The sequence below is a fragment of the Thunnus albacares genome, chromosome 4, assembly GCF_914725855.1.
Source record: "Thunnus albacares chromosome 4, fThuAlb1.1, whole genome shotgun sequence".
NCBI classification, from domain to species: domain Eukaryota; kingdom Metazoa; phylum Chordata; class Actinopteri; order Scombriformes; family Scombridae; genus Thunnus; species Thunnus albacares.
The window spans coordinates 2,484,708-2,501,343 of record NC_058109.1 but is presented as its reverse complement, the minus strand read 5'-3'; the positions used below and the strand labels follow the sequence as shown (position 1 = coordinate 2,501,343).

The window sequence follows — 16,636 nt, the reverse complement described above, 5'->3', positions numbered from 1 at the left end:
ACTGCGCAAAAGCATACTGAGAGCATACTTGATATACCACTACACACACACACACACTCTTTTTGACCCCCCGCAGCTCTGAAATGAATCCGGCGCCCCCCCTTGTACCCTATATGCTGCCGTCCAGCAGCGCCGCTGAGCAACAAGAGCTGATCTGACAACTTCCTGAGCTGTTTCTGGGGCATCTGTGAAGGCCTGATACCACAATGAAGTACAGTAGATTGCTAGAGCATCACTTGACATCCTTGACTAATCCAGTGAGGATAATGCAGCTACTGTAAAAGATGGATGTCCCCACCCGGAAACTGGGCTCATACTCTGTAAATCTCAAGGCACCACTGCTGTAACTACAAGGTCACTGCACCGCTGTCATATCAGACTGTAAAACTGCGTGTGAAGAGTTTCAATGTAAACCTTTTGTAAGACAAACAAAAGGGACTGTTGTTGACATTAAAGAACAAGCTGTTAATGCAGTGTAAATTATAAAACTTCTGAGTGTACAATCATTTTACAGTATATCATTGTATCAGTCACATAGTTCTCGCTGTTGGCATAATTACCTTATAATTACTCACTAATACTCCTATTGAAGAGATACGTATCTGTGATAGGATGTGTTTCATAGTTATTATATTAGAAGGTCATATCTCATGTCATACTATCCCTGAAGTATAGAGACTTTTGTCTAACAAACACAAAGATGTTTATTTGTCAGATTTTTCTTCAATCCCGTATTGTTTAATACTGTATAGTTTTCTCTGTATAGTCTAAAAAAGGCTCCGTCACTCTTTTGCTCAAACTGCTCGTAACTCATGAACATGCAGCCTGAGATAAGGAGAAGAAGACTTTGCTTTATATATTTCAAGGCTCACGAGTAGAAAAGGTTGATTCCTGCTCCGGTGCTACCTCCTGTGGGGACAGAAATTTGCATAGTATCCCACTAAAATATATCACAGGATTACTCTGCCCCCCTTTTTTTCTTTTTTTTTTTTTGCATAGGATTACCTTCAGCTGAGTATTATAGCCCCTCCAGTGAGAACACGAGGAGATCAGACCTTACCAATTACTGAGCTACAGTCTCCTATAAAAACACTAACACCCCCCCCCCCCCCACACACGCACACACACACACGCACACACACACAGTTGGTAGTTTGAGTGTCTCCAAACTAGGCTGCTGATGTAAGGACTGAACATCTGTGAGCCTTTGGGGAAGAAGAAGCCATATGCCACCCAAATTTTGGGAGGTGGAGGGGACTTGTGGACTGGGGGGGGGGGGGGGGGTGTTAATGGTGTGTCTTCTATTAAGAGGACGAGGACTGCTTATCAAAGTAAAGTCCAGAGGTCCCTCCTCAGGAGCAGTTCCAGTCACCAGCGAGAGAGAAGTATAATTCAATTTTCTATCATAATCATAAATGATATAAATATCTCAGAGTGTAGCTCGTGTTAAAAGGATGACTGTTTTTTCCTTCAGATGTTTCATTTCCGTCTCTCTTCCAGCCATGCACAGCGCACAATTTCAGCACTGACTCGAGTAAATACGGGGGGTCCCTGGGACAAAATTGAAGGTTTAAACGTCTGAAGGGGAAACGTGCACTCCCGCGGTGCGCTATAAGAGCACACAGCTCCCCCCAGGTCTCTGACTGACACACACACACACACACACACACACACACACACACACACACACACACACACAGCGCTGCCACATCGTTTTAAACCGCAGGACTCAACGTTAATCATCACTCTGCACCGCACACATCGCGTCTTGGGAGTATTTAATTACATTAAAATAGCTCATTATGATCAGTAAAAAAAACCCAGCATGTAATAAACACATATTAAAACCAGACGCCCGCATACAGCTGCAGTTCTCTGGAAGTTAAACTCAGTGGCACCGCTTAACCACACTGACATTAACACAACAGCTCCTATAATAACACACTTTACAACACAAAGTCTATTCTCTCCGTACAACTCCTGCGCTTTATTATTATTATTATTATTATTATTATTTGACGTGCACATGGTTTTCAGCCGAGCAGATGTTTCTTTACAAAATAATAAAACGATCAGAAGCGATATTGGATCGAGAGGAAGAGATTCTCTTACCGTGAAGACGAAGAATCAACGACGGAGAGTGAATAAAGAAAAATTATAAATCCTTAGTTGGTGCCCGCATTGTCGGACGGAGAGCAGGAGGATGAGAGGGAGCAGGCTGCTGCTGTGAGGGAATAATCCGACTGTCAGTGACAATAAACCGGAGAGGAGAGGAGGGGAGGAGGGGGGGGGGGGGGGGGGGAGTGCTACCCCATCCAATTAGAAACAGTGGGATTGATTGTTACAGGAAATAAGGCAGTTAGTGTTGAAAGCAGCTACAGACTGTCAGGATGTGAAAATGTTGTTTTTGTATTTTTTTTTCTGGGGAAGAAAGATGATTTTAAATGTCAGGAATGATCGAGTAATAAATAAAAAACCTGCACATGCATGTGTGTTCCCGGTGATTAAAGCTTGTGAAGTGATAGTGGCGGTTCTTCTTATTTAAGGTAACCACATATGCAGCATGCTGTGCAGATTTTCTCTTACTATTGCCAAGTCCGCCGTGTTATATGCAGAGCTGAGATTAGTGGAGCCTATTTCCATATTCAAAGCTGAAGCTGCCAGTTTTCACCTCCTCTCTCTCTCTCTCTCTCTCTCTCTCTCTCTCCACTTGCTGCCATCTAGAGTGGGCAAGAGGTAATTAAAGATGGAGCTACTTTACTGAACGTGGCTCTGAACCAAGACAGGGTTAAATGATATGATAATATTATTTATTTATGGTTTACAGACATAAAAAAAGGATAACATGTTAAAGTGGAAACACTTATTTCCAACATGGCGTGAGGCTGCAATCATTTCCATTCGACTAATCGTTTAATTGATTAGTTAATTGGTCTTTAAAATATCAGAAAAGTGCGAGTTGAAACCTAAAATGTTTGATTTTGTCTAAACCAACAGTCAACAACCCAAAGATATTCAGTTTATTATCATAAAGGACTAAAGAAACCAGAAAATATTCACATTTAAGAAGCTAGAATCAGAGAATTTTAACATTTTTTTAAAAAAATGAATCAAAACAATTAATTATCAACATATTTTTATTTCATTTTATACAGTTTAAAGTTACAGGAACAGTGCATACAAATAGACATTTCTGTAAATGTGCCAGTTTAGCCATCTTTGCTAATTTTCGACTGCAGTCCCTGAGCAGGTGTAACGACGGCTGCAAAAGACTATAAAATATATTAAAACAGGAGTACGGTACATATAGCAGAGCACACTTCATAACAACACATAAAATGCTTTAAAACAAGGACAACAATATATAAAACAATACAACTAAGCACACTTCAGGTTATTTGAATAAGTCACAAGTATCGTCACAACTTGATTGTCTTTCAACCATAATTTTAAATTCATTTTAAATGAATGATAAGTGTCACAGTCTCTGATACGTGTTGGCAGATTATTCCACACAGAATCTTATAGAGAAGACAAACATCTGTAAATTTGATAAGATTGTCCCAGCTCAGTAAATTATGATTTCTTAGACGGTAACAATGGTGACGGGTGTTTGGCTTCCTGTCGAGCACCTTAAGAGGCTGGTGGTATTCTGACTGTACAGGTTTGAGTGTTGTACAGAAAGGTTGTGCCCAGCTAGTCGAACAGTAAGACAAATATGACACGATCATGGCGTTGAAATACAGTGTTGCTGCTGTTGAGCTGTACTACATTTGTTACCATCTTAATTTGTTTTTAAATGTAAAGGTTAGAATCAATTGTTACACCAAGATATTTGTAATCAGACGCCACTGTCAGCTTTTCTCCTGCAACATAAACATTAGGTGTGAGATTATCTGTTGACCTCTTACTGAAGAACACACAAACTGTTTTCTTTATGTTTAAGTGAAGACAGGAGTTATTAAGCCACCGTGTGGTGTCAGCCATCACTGCCCTGAGCTTACATGCGGTTTGCTGTTTGGTCATCACATGTACATAAATGACAGTATCATCTGCGTATATTTGAATCTTATAGACTCATTGTGTACAGCAGGAAGATCATTTATGTAAAGGCTAAACAACAGAGGCCCCAGAATTGATCCCTGAGGTACTCCAATATCACAACTAAGGGCTGAGGACAGATCACAATTCATCTTGACCCTCTGTGCTCTGCCTTTCAGATAGGATTGCATCCATTTAATAACATTAGACGAGAAGTCGAACACTGAGAGCTTTGCAAGTAGAACACCATGATCCACAGAACCAAAGGCTTCTTTAGATATAGGAATATGGCCCCCAACAACTACCCCCTTCTCTATTTTAGATTTCATATTCTCCAGGAGAAAGCAGTTGTTAGTTTCTGTCGAATGGTTAAATCTCAAACCAAACTGCACGGGATGCAATCAGAAAGGGCTTTTATTAAGGTGGTTAGTAAGTTGTTCTGCTACAGATCTTTCAATTAATTTTAACATGACAGGTACTCTGCTAATCGGTCTGTAATTGCATACCTCTGAAGGACCCGTTTAGTTAATAGGTGTTATTATAGCTGTCTTCCAGGCTCTTGGAAAGACTCCTTCATTATTGATATATTGATGGCATTTATTATTAGACCAGACAAACACTCATTAAACATTTTCAGGAACATTGTGTCCAGTCCATCTTTGGCGTCTGAGTTCTTCAGGGAGTTTATAATCATTCTTGCTTTTGTTTCAGAAATTTCCCAAATCTCAAACACAGACTGACTGTAATTTACAGGCATCATACTTGGTGGATTGGTGAAGGGTTACTATACTGATTCCACAAAATATGAATTAAAAGTTGTTGCTATTTGAGCTTCATCCTGTGTAATATCTATGTAATATTTCAAGGCGCTTTTTATTTCCAGTATGATGTTTCCCTTTCAACCTCTTTAAGTTCACGCAAATCAATTTGGCATCTCCCTTTGCTTGGTCAATGACATTAATCAAAAAAATTAGCTTTTGCTTTCCTAATGTCTCATGTTACCTTATTTCTTAGTCCCACAAACTTTAATCTATCAGTAACTAGTTTTGCTTTCAGTGCCGCATCACATTCTCTCATCAATTTATGTCTGTAACCACTTAACCATGGAAGAGTTGTTTTTTTTTTTTTGTCTGCAGTCAGTTTTAGTTTTCCTTAAAATTATTCATTATACATTGGATTGTGGACAAAAAGACCTGGCAGTCAACATCAGAATAAGACAGAATATTATTCTATTTAATCTCTTTAATTGAATTTTCAAGGTTTAAGTTATGATCAGAAACTCAGTGATCATATTGAATGTTTTGATACTTCTATCTGGTTTATAACTGAATATAAAGTCTATCAGTCTTTTTTTGTTGTTTGTCCCATTATTAGCTGTACCAGGTAAAAGGTATTTGTAATATGTTTAATTAATTTGCTCTTCTATTGCATTTATCTTCCCAATTTATATTAAAATCCCCATTTAAAGTCACCTCTTTGCTGAAGGGAGGTTTATACAAACCAGCAAGGGTGAAAGACATTTATGGAGATAATGTAATATTAAGGCCAATACATTCAAGTCTATTATCACATCACCACTGCATTTGTATCTGACATTAAACATCATCTTCCCTCCTTTTCCTTCAGGTCTGTCCCTCCTGTAAATACTGTAGCCTGTAGGAGAGTTTTTTTTGTAGCCAGGTCTCTGATTGACACAGCTAATCTGAATTCGAGTCTGCAATAAGATGTTGAATTTCTTCACTTTTCTCGGTGACACTGCAAATGTTTATGTGCCCTCCAAGTAATCCCTTGGGGTCTGCTTGGCAGATCCTGCAGCATTCATGCCTGACTGACAGTTTGGAAGAAGTTCAACCTCTTGTGCTTAATGACTGCAGGATTTAAGAGTTTATACTTCCTTTTGATAAGCTGATGTGTCGTCGCGTTATTTTTGATTGACTGCTGCCGGTAGTTGCCTAGTAACGCTATTTACAGAATCCAGTTCAATATCGGAAGACGCTGAAATCAAAGTGGATACTTTTGTGTGGTTCATGTTAATTTCCTGACAAGAACAGGAAGATGCAGACATCGGGCCCTGGTGTTCACCCAAATCGCCGTTTGTTTATTAAGCCCAGGATTGAGCTGGACATCCCAGAACAGCCTGGTCGCCAGAATAAAACGTTGGCATTGTACGTTTCTGCAAACCAGGACATTTGCAGCTGTTTTTCTGGCGAGAAAACCCTCACCCTAACCCTAACCAAGTGTTCTTTGTGCCTAAACCTAACCAGACCTTAACCACAACGTTGTCACACCATAAAACATCATTATTCAACAGGTAGAAATGTTGATATGATACATAATTCATAACATAGATATTCACCGTTTCTGTGGTTTGCAGAAACGTTCAATGCCAACGTTTTCTTCTGGCGACTGGGTTGCCCAGAAAGTAGGAGAGTTTTTGAAAGAGTTTTTGTAAACAGGTGGCTGAGCAGTTCCCGAAATGCGTAGTATCCGTTGTTTCGATGTTCTTTACGTTGAGGTACAAAGTACGCTTGACCATTGTTCTAAACATCGTGATACGCTCCGTTACTGTCTGCTCGGATGTGTTTTGTAGGGAAGTTGGATTTTCCCAACGCCGGCATTGTGACGTCCCAGCATGATCGCACTGACATCATAGCTGGTGAAATTTCAGAAATAAAGCGCAGAGTTACGATTTTCTTCGGAGAGTAGATCGATTAATCGATTAATCGTTGCAGCTCTAGTCCCACGACTTTGAAAGACAAAACATAAAATCTATCTCTATAATAAAATCACAACAAACTAAATAAAAAATAGTAATGGTCACATCAAAACACCCAAGAACAACAAGAACAAATTGATGGCAAAAGTTAAAATGTGATTGAAAATTCATTCTGTGACCCTGGTCCATACATGAATCATAATCTGACCTCTATTAAGTCCCTTTTGTTTGTGTTCTGGCATTTTACATTAACACACACTGGTCCTGGTATTATAGTTATTCTGAACAGGTGCCACTGTTATCTGTCAACACAAGTATTTAGGAGCACTGATAATATTTGTACATGTGATACAGCTTCCGTTCTGTTCTTAAAACTCACTCACTCACATACATCAGATTCCAGTCTCATCCTGATGATGAAGACTTGTTTACTCAAACACCGTTTCCGACCGTGTCAGAGCTGGATCGTATCGTATCTGAGTTGTTTATGAGCTGTCAGGTAAATTGAGGTTGTGAATATAAAACCTCAGAGAGTCTCAGGAAGGTTAGATTACAAAAAAAATAATTCATAAATCAATTTATTTTGCTTTTTTGAATGAAAACTCCAAACATTAAGAGCTGCTTTCCTATTAAAGCGCATTTATCTTGAATGGATCATAAATGGATCGTATACACAAACAGCTGTTAATGGAAACACTTTAAGTCTCCCTGTAGCTTCTAAAAGTTAGTAAATATGCAAATAATTACAATTTTAGTCTTGAAAAAAACCTTTATTATGAAACTAAATTGTGAAACTTAAAATCAACTTGACTTGGCACTGATTGAAGAAAAGAAAAATCAATTAAAACCTCTAATATAAAAGAAAATAGAGAGTTTAATTTAATTCAAACGCCAATAAGGAAGTAAAGTTTTTAATATAAAGTTTTCATGTAAAGAAATCATGTCTCAGAAGAGCACCTGGTCACCTGAAGGGGGTCAGAGATGAACAGATCCACCAACCTACTTAGTCAAATAATGCAAATAAACAATAAACAATACAAACAATAACACCTTCACAATAAATTCCAACTATCAAAGGAAGGAAACACAAGAAAAATACAGTTTTCCTGCATGAGCTGCAGCTGAGAGAGACAAAAACAATCAATCCCTGAACATCTGTCTGCGTTGTGAAGATAGAAATTGTCTCCTACATCAGCAGAAGCTCTTCAGATAGAGAACATCTAGTTTGCGTCTCGCTCGACTGACTCTTAAACACAACACTTATCATCAAAGAGGCTCCAGTTACAACACGATTTAAACAGTATGATGTTCAACAGCTTCAACATCTGGCAGTGACTCCCTCCACCTTTCCTCTCTCCTCTCTCCTCTCTCCTCTCTCGCCTTCTCTGACAGCGTTTGTCATTCAGCTGATGCTCTCAGAGAAGAGGAGAGAGAGCAGGGAGCAGGTGCAGCGTGAGCTTGTTATTAACATCAAGGATGCTTTGATAGAAAACCTGACTGAGACGTGCTTTGCAACCGTCAGCAGCCAATCATACGTGGCCGCCCGCTGAGCTCTCCCTTCTGAGGTGAAACAGTGAGAAAATAATTCCGCCGTTCTTCCTTCACAACAGCCGATCTCATCCAGCCACGGCATCACGCTGACTTATTGCTTAACCATCTCTTGACAGCAGCCATGTTGGAAATCAGACCACCGGCCCACATCTCTGACCTGTAACCCAACAGATCGCCCAGCAGCCGGATTGTTGATCGTTCTGGAAATTAATCGAGAGTCGTGACCTCAAATTCATCCAAATATTTGGTTTAAAATTCAGTTTAATCAGTTTAGTCTGTTTTAGGGTCGCAGGGGCAGCAGATAGTTGTTCACTACACATGAATCAATCTACGAATCTAAATTATTTCAGTTTGTAAAAGCTGTTACAATCATTTTATTGAAACATATTGACATTTTTCTGCTGCAGGATATAAATCTTTAACACCACACAACAAAACAACATCACAATATGCTTGTTTAGAATAACAATAATTTCACAAATAATCACAAATCAGCTTTATAATTATATAAAATATCCTTTGTTGAGCAGAATTTATCTAATCTATTTTTAAAAGAGTTAACTGAAGGAGCCAACAATACATCCTCTGGATGTTCAATCCAAGTTTTAACACTTCAGTGGGAATAATTTCAGCTGTGACATCATATATTCTGTAAACAAGCTTATGTCTCCTGTTTACTACAGTTGGTAATTGTAATTTTCTTCTTATATGACATAGTTTAGTAGCTCAATGTTTTCTATATATTGTAATTTATAAGGACACCAGACTGAACATGCAATCATTAAAGCCTTTTACTTCTAAACATCAGTTATTATACACAGAAAGTTCAGTTATAAGCAATCAATCAATCAATCAATCAATCAAGCTGCTCACAACTGTTCAACTGTTGTTCTTCCTCAGACGACTCAAGAAATTAAAAAGTGAAACACAGAATCCTCAGACATGAATCGTCCAGTCTCCAATCAACTGCTTCGATCAAGCAGGTAAACGTGTATCTAATCAAACGAGAGAGCCGGTGTGCTCAACTCAGAGGGGCTTCAGAATATAACAGGTGTCGACCCAAAAGGTATAAAAATAGCAAATTAAGTCATCAGCGCTCGCAAATAAGTATGTGACACTTTTAATAATGCACAGCAGCAGCAGGAGGAAACAGACGTGTTTCAGCCCGAGGCTTTCCTCCGCGTTTCTGACACATATGTGGGTGTGACCCTTATTAAACAGCAGCCGGGGACCCGCCGCTGAATAATAACCAGCTGATGCAAATCATCAAAACAACATCAAAAGACAAATATAGTAGTGAGGAAAAATGAAGCCATAGTAAGAAATATATCACATTCTGTTACAGCAACAACCAGATAAGTGACCAGTTGATTTACACACTAACAATAAGAAAATGCATGAACCTCCATATAGAAAATACAAATATATACACACCAATAATACCCATCAGTATTTATAAAAAAACAATTCATCATTTTAAAGCTATAATATGTAATTATTCCACATTAAAATGTCTAAAAACAACTAGACCTATGTTATATATGTTGTTGAGTTGTGTACTTACATTATCCCAAATGTTTCCAACAGTTTTCAAACTCAGAGAAATCTGTAATTTAATCAAAGTAACGGACCGTTTCATTTGGTCGCCTGTCGATGGCGTCATACCTCCTCTACCAAAGAGTAAACACGCACCAGATGCATACGGCGGCGCTGTGTTTGTCCGCTACAATGGCGTCTACCAAAGAGTAACTTACACACATACAAGATAATACATCGGCGTTGTGGTTGTTCCACACAAACTGTTATAAATGGACTTTTATTCAGTTTTAAGTCACATTTTCATGATAAATTTAGGTGGTTTTTAACTATATCTTTTAGCAGGAAGAAGGATTTTAGTCGTTGGACGTCTGGATCTTAAGTTATCAGAGAAATAAACTGGACAAATGTTAGCAGCAGCTCGGCTAACAGCCCCTCCAGGAAGTCCGGTGGTCACCGAACATCGTCAGAGAAATATTGATTTTTTGGGTGAAACAGCTTTAATTAGTATTTTTATTGATTTTAATCTGCGTGTATGTTTGTCTTTTATTATTGTTTTGATTGAGAGACCCCTAGTGGCTGAAATTATCATATCATCATATTATTTTCTCCCCTCAACAGCCTCAACAGCCCTGAACTGAACCTACAAACTCCACATCCAGCAGAATTAAAGCGTCTGGCTACAGGAGACCTCTCATCCTTATTTCTGATGTTATTCTTATGTGTCGGGCTGAAACACGTTGGTTTCCTTCTACTGTGCGTTATTAAAAGTACTTATTCGTGAGTCCTGACAACTTCATTTGCTATAAAAGTATATCTGACCCATCCCACCGTGCTCATTATCTGTTTCAACCGCCGTCCTCTGGGAGGCACTACAGCTCTCTATCCACCAAAACAACCATTTCTGCATCTTGCACCGTGCTGCATGCGGCTCTCGCTTGTCTAGAGATGCTGTGACTGTTAGTTATTGTGTAATATGTTATGTCATATGTTGTGCTTTCTATGCTGTACTGAAAACAAAATCTCTTGACTCTGACGTGACCATTAAAGTGAAACGAATCATCAAACTTACTCAGGTTTTCAACTGCCAAGGTGTTTGATTTTTTTTTTTTTTTTTTTTTACAGATGTGTGAGCTGTTTATCAAGCAGAAACACGGTTTGCTGATTAAAATGCAACTTTAATGACCGACTGGATCCACTTCTTTGATGTATTTAAGATTAATAACTCTGTCAAAGCAACATATCACAAACATCTTCTGTTTTCTGCTCACGTCCTCCGTGTTTCTGACTCTTAAAGACAAAACAGCAGACAGGATGACAGTATATTCATAAGGCTTAGACAGAGACACATTTTTATTAATGGAAGTGGACCAACAGATGATGTTAGAGGGGCAGGGGCCCGAATTCAGGCAATTTTTGCAAATAATTAAATAAAAATATATCTGGAATGACTACTTTTGCAACACCGTTAAAGGGATATTAAAATGCATGTATTTTAAACAAACCCATGACTGAGGTTGGTTCAAACGCTGCTACATGACAGTTAATTAATGATACATGCAAAGTGTCTTTCAGTAAATCGTCCTCACATGTTAACCAGCCCAACTCTTACCTACTGCAGCTCTCTGACTGACAGAGATGCTCTTCCTCTGGCTGCACGGCCGCCTCTCTCGCCTCCGTACTCGTCTCTCTTACCAACCTCTCCATAGAAGGCAGAACTGCTTCAGTAATAACAGGCAATAAGAAGATGCTGATATTGTGTGTCTGAGATACTGTTACTCTGCTCCAACAAATTGGTTTAATATATAATTCACATATATTATAATACTGAGGCTTGAAAGACATCATGCATTTAAGCCACAATTCTAAGACATATAAGCTTCGGAAAACATTCAACATTCATGTAAATGTAGCTGCATTTACTGTCCTTATACACATAATCACCTGTTGAGCAAACATAACAAAGAAAATACAAAGAAAGGAAATATGTGTGTTTACTGTACATATAATCTTACATTAGGCAGTACTTTAATAACACAAACACAATGACAACATCACTGTTGACCATAGTTAATGCAGATCAATTTGACGCTGGAAACTCAGATTAACTGAGCTGACATTGAACGCACCTCACAAACAGAATGTCAGATATTTTAGTGTATCCAAAACCATAGTATGAAACAAACTGTGCGTGAATTGCATGCTGTTTCCAGGGAAATATTACTGTATGCAAGCACTGGACACTACGCTGGCATAAATATCCCACAATGCAATGCAGTAGTGACGACGACAAGAATAACATAACAGACAATGGCCGACAGCAACCAAGGCAGCTCTGGCGTAATGTTAGTAACGCTTAAATTCAAGTAAGGTTTCTTTTTGCGAGGTATAATATATTTTTTAAATTAGTTCAGACTTTATGGTCGGCATGGGTTACCATGGTTATGTGTCTCCAACTGGCAAGGAGGCTCTCAGGAAGTGACGTGATAATTACAGCTCAGTGCATCTATAAAGACACACACTACTGCTTATTCACACAACAGTATGTTGAATGTAGCCACTGTGACGCCACCCACTGATTTGTGGATTTGCGTTTTGAACATGGACTTATGCTTTTGAAGCCTCAAGTTTGGCATTTTGACCATCGCCATCTTTGATTTTTGGAGCCAGAAGTGACCATATTTGGACGAGACAGCCGAGCTGAGCCTAACGCTAGCTGCTAGCTTGGTTAGCGCAGTGCATTTGCAGTCTATGCTGTGATAATGCTAATGCTAATTTTCGCTAACGTAAAACCATTCAAACAAAATGTACTCAACGAAAAAACTGAACAGCCGACGCCTCAGAGGGTCTTTTAGTACAACCAGACGCTGAACAAGACATTTTCAGCAACCAAAATGTTACAATTAACTCTCATGAACTGAAAACTCAGTGAAATAGCGACGGCTACGCCTACACTCTGAATCTGGGGTCACTCTGGACATTACCTAATCTACGCTATTGCTGTGGTAGCGACTTGTCAGTCACAATGTAGCCATGCCCTGAAGCATACGCTGCTTTATCATCAAACTTAAATTTACAAAATGAACATCATGTTGTATTGAAGAAGACTTGAAACTAGTGATTGAGACCACAAACTCATTAGGAAACAGTTTACTGAGGTAATAAATCAAGTGAGCAGCAGAGTCGCCCCCTGCTGGCCGTTAGAGAGAATGCAGCTTTAAGGCACTTCCGCGTCGGCTTCACTTTTCAGACCCGGAGCTACTTTTCTTAAGTGTATCATATCGTCGTTATCTTGTAGCTTGTGGGAAATAAAGATGTAAACCTTTTTCACAACTTTATAACTTAAACAACTTGGAGAAATGTGTTACGTGACTGTATCCATAACTGCTTTGCATGGGATGTGCGATGGCAATAACAGTCCCCATGAACATTAGTTCCAGGCTACTGACTCTTGTCATTTTACCTTGTGGTTAACTTTTAACACTAACATACACTAATATAAATTCTCTGAGATTAGTTACTGGCACTTAATATCTCGGAGGCCAAATGGGCGGGTGCTCAAACCCGCTCTGTGGTGTGTGTGTGCACGTGCCTGGAGGTAAATGTCCCCGTGCTTCAATGTTTAACCATCATGGTGTGAAGAGAGAACAGTCTGTAGCCATCTCTGCTATGTCCCCATCAACATAATGGGGTTGGTATGTGAGTATGTTTGTTTGTGTCCAGCTATTGTTAACATAGTTATATTTGGAGCAGGAGTGTGTGTGTGTGTGTGTGTGTGTGTGTCATACACCTGTTTAGCCATTTCTTTCCTGCCTCTTTAGGGCCTCTTCAACATGTCACTGGTCCTCTTCACAATCACCCACACACACACACACACACACACACACACACACAAAGTGGAATGTTCCTAATATAGCTATGTTGATAGTAGGTGCAAGGAGATACAGAGGTGAAATGTGTGTGTGTGTGTGTGTGTGTGTACATGCCTTTGATGTTGATAGATACAGTACATAGAGACAGAGAAGTGATTTCCTGGGACAGACTGCCCTCTACTGTGCAGTGAAGACATAACAACATGAAAACATGTCCATGCTGTGCATCCAAATGAAACTTTATTCATATAAATGTGTTTTCTCTTCTTGTTCCTTCAGTTGTTTTCTTTGTGCAGAACGATGTAAGTGCAGAGTTTGTTTTCACGTTCATCTGCTGACGGAGGAAAGTTTCTCTGAGCTCAACTTGAATCTGAGTCTAACATCAGTATGTACAAGCATGACTTTGTAACTGCTGGTTAGAAACAGCTTGAAGGAGGAAGACGGCACACAGACCTTCATCAGTGATCCCTTTATATACACATTCAAACATCACACAAGGCGTCCAACAGAATAATTACATTATTCAGTAATCAAGCCATCATCTGTGCGACCTGTGTTTGCTTTACACATCGCTGCTCCATCAAAACAGATCAACCAACCAAGACGACGATTCATTCAAATATAATTTCCGACAAATTGTATCAAAGCTAAATAATAACAGTTAAACTCAGTCTGTTAAGAAACACCTCAAGTCCAGGTCTTCATTGAGTCCATGTGGTGATGTCTTAACTCAGAAAAACACATCAAACATGATGATTCTTCTTTATTCAAATAAGCAGGAAACTGTTAAACTGTTAAACTAATATAAGACGTAAATGACTGTGATGTGAAATTGACTTTTCACATCTTGTGTCCAGCAGTTTATCTGTTAAAGTTAGAAATTCTTTTTTATTCATAGATTGTGACGTTTTCAACCAGGAAGAAGAAAGAGAGAAATAAGTTTACAAGTTTAAAATAAGCTTTGAATGATACTTGAAGAGCTGCATGAAAATAAAAACATCCTTTTGCAGATATATTTTAATTATGTCATTTATTTGCTTGTGTTTTTCTTATTTGTAAACAACAGAATAACTTTATTTCTATTAAATTTCAGTAGAAATCTTTATGTGAATATAAAGAACTAATGTAATGAATCTACAGCCTTTTGGGTAATTATATGATCTGACATCAAGCGTTTTCAATCATGTTATGTTTCAAGTATTAGAAATTAATTGATTTGATTTATTGAACAGGACAGTGTGCAGTATTAAGCATAAATGATGCACTGCACCAGAGTTAGCTTGAAGCTTATTTACATCTGTAGTCCATTACAATCAAAACATACAACAGCACAACAACAAACAGTACAAACAAAACAAAAAAACAAACAAACAAAAAACACACAAAGAACACACCATACAAAATACAAAGCTACACACAACAGCACATCACATACACAAACACATACACAATGTCAAAAAAATTTAGTTGATTTTTTTGATTTTTTAGTTAATTTTTTGTTGATTTTTTTGATTTTTTTTTTGATTTTTTAAATTTTGTTGTCGATTTTTAAAAACATTTTTGTTGATTTTTTAAAATTGTTTGGTTGATTTCTTTAGTTGATTTTTTAATTTTTTTTGTTGATTTTTTTAGTTGATTTTTTAAGTTGTTTTTTTTTTGTTGTTGATTTTTTAAAAATTTTTTAGTTGATTTTTTGGTTTATTTAAAAAATTTTTTTTTTTTTTTTTTTAATATTAACCAGAAGTCACTAAGGGTTTTTCAACAGTGTATATTGCAGTTACTAATAGCAAACATGAACAACTGATGTCTGAGAGAAAAACATAAGACATAATCTGTGACAGCTGATGGGAGACTGTACACCTGTATAATATAACAACAGGTATAAATGAATAAATGTTTGTATCCTGATGACATCACCTCATGTCACTGTCTGTCTCTCAGTAGCTCCAAGATCCTTTGAATCCTTTTAATGTGAGATACATCGTTATATTCATGAATCCTGAGATGCAGAGATCAGTTATAAATAAAAAAAAGGTTGTGAGTTCCCCGGGCGGCCAGCAGAGTGCGATCTCTCACCACAAAACGTCTCCGAATGAAGCATCTTTCTTGTTTTCCTCGGGGCGTGGAAGAGGCAGAGGAAGCTGAGGTGAGGTGAAGGGTAAATGATATGCACCCTCCAGTCAGGACTGAAAATAGAGGTAATCTACTCGCAGATCTTAATCAAGATGCTGACAGTGTGTGGTGCGTGAGCATCGCTGCTGCTTTGACCCAACCTGAAAGATACAAGACAAAAGTGAGGAGAGAGAGAGAGAGAGAGAGGAAATGTTTAATCCACGTTTATTTACAGGTAGAGAAGAAAAAAAATATCTGCCTCAGTGTGATTGTGAGGGAGTCAGCAGGAGAAATATCAACACATCACTCTGGGTTCGCTTGTTTAGAGACTGCTGGTCAGGTGGAGACATACCAGCCGGGTGGAGGTTTTTCCTATCTTTTCTGTTTTTATTTCTCATTTTACTGTCTGGTTTGGCCATTTTAATAAACACTTTAGGATGTCACATGACGTCAGAGCAGCAAATATGTTATGGAGGAAATCTAACATACAATAAAATTTTCATCAACATTATGAGGAGACGTTAATTCTGGCACAATATTTCGGTGCTGAATGTAAAATGTTCTCTAACAGCGTATTTTATTTGACGTTCTACAATGTCTGCAACTTCCACTACAGCAGCTACAGCATTATTAACTTTTTATGGTTGTATTTTGGTGTTAACAGCACTCGTTTAAAGTTAGAGAAAGATCATAGTCTTTATGTTAAAACAGCTATAATGTATGTTTTATATAATAATGTATAAATGTCAGTGTGTAACGTGTTTGGCTCGTAGTGATGAACCTACAGAGAATTATCAGAGACTCTGCA

At 38.2% G+C, this 16,636-nt stretch overlaps 1 protein-coding gene and 1 long non-coding RNA gene across 3 annotated transcripts in view; one reads left to right on the top strand and one right to left on the bottom strand.

The window, feature by feature from the left end:
* The window catches only part of LOC122980362 (poly(rC)-binding protein 4-like), a 179,759-nt gene extending 177,524 nt beyond the window's left edge, over positions 1-2,235 (bottom strand). The window contains exon 1 of the mRNA XM_044348301.1: positions 2,113-2,235. The gene's annotated coding sequence lies outside the window, so the exon portion shown is untranslated. The remainder of the gene's footprint in view (positions 1-2,112) is intronic.
* On the top strand, positions 1,170-10,915 carry LOC122980367. Of its 2 annotated transcripts, XR_006403032.1 has the most exons (4): positions 1,170-1,385; positions 1,501-1,635; positions 9,209-9,291; positions 10,466-10,915. It is a non-coding gene; the product is annotated as an uncharacterized LOC122980367 (long non-coding RNA). The 2 variants fall into 2 exon arrangements; XR_006403031.1 differs by lacking the exon at positions 9,209-9,291.
* The last annotated feature ends 5,721 nt before the right edge of the window (positions 10,916-16,636 follow it).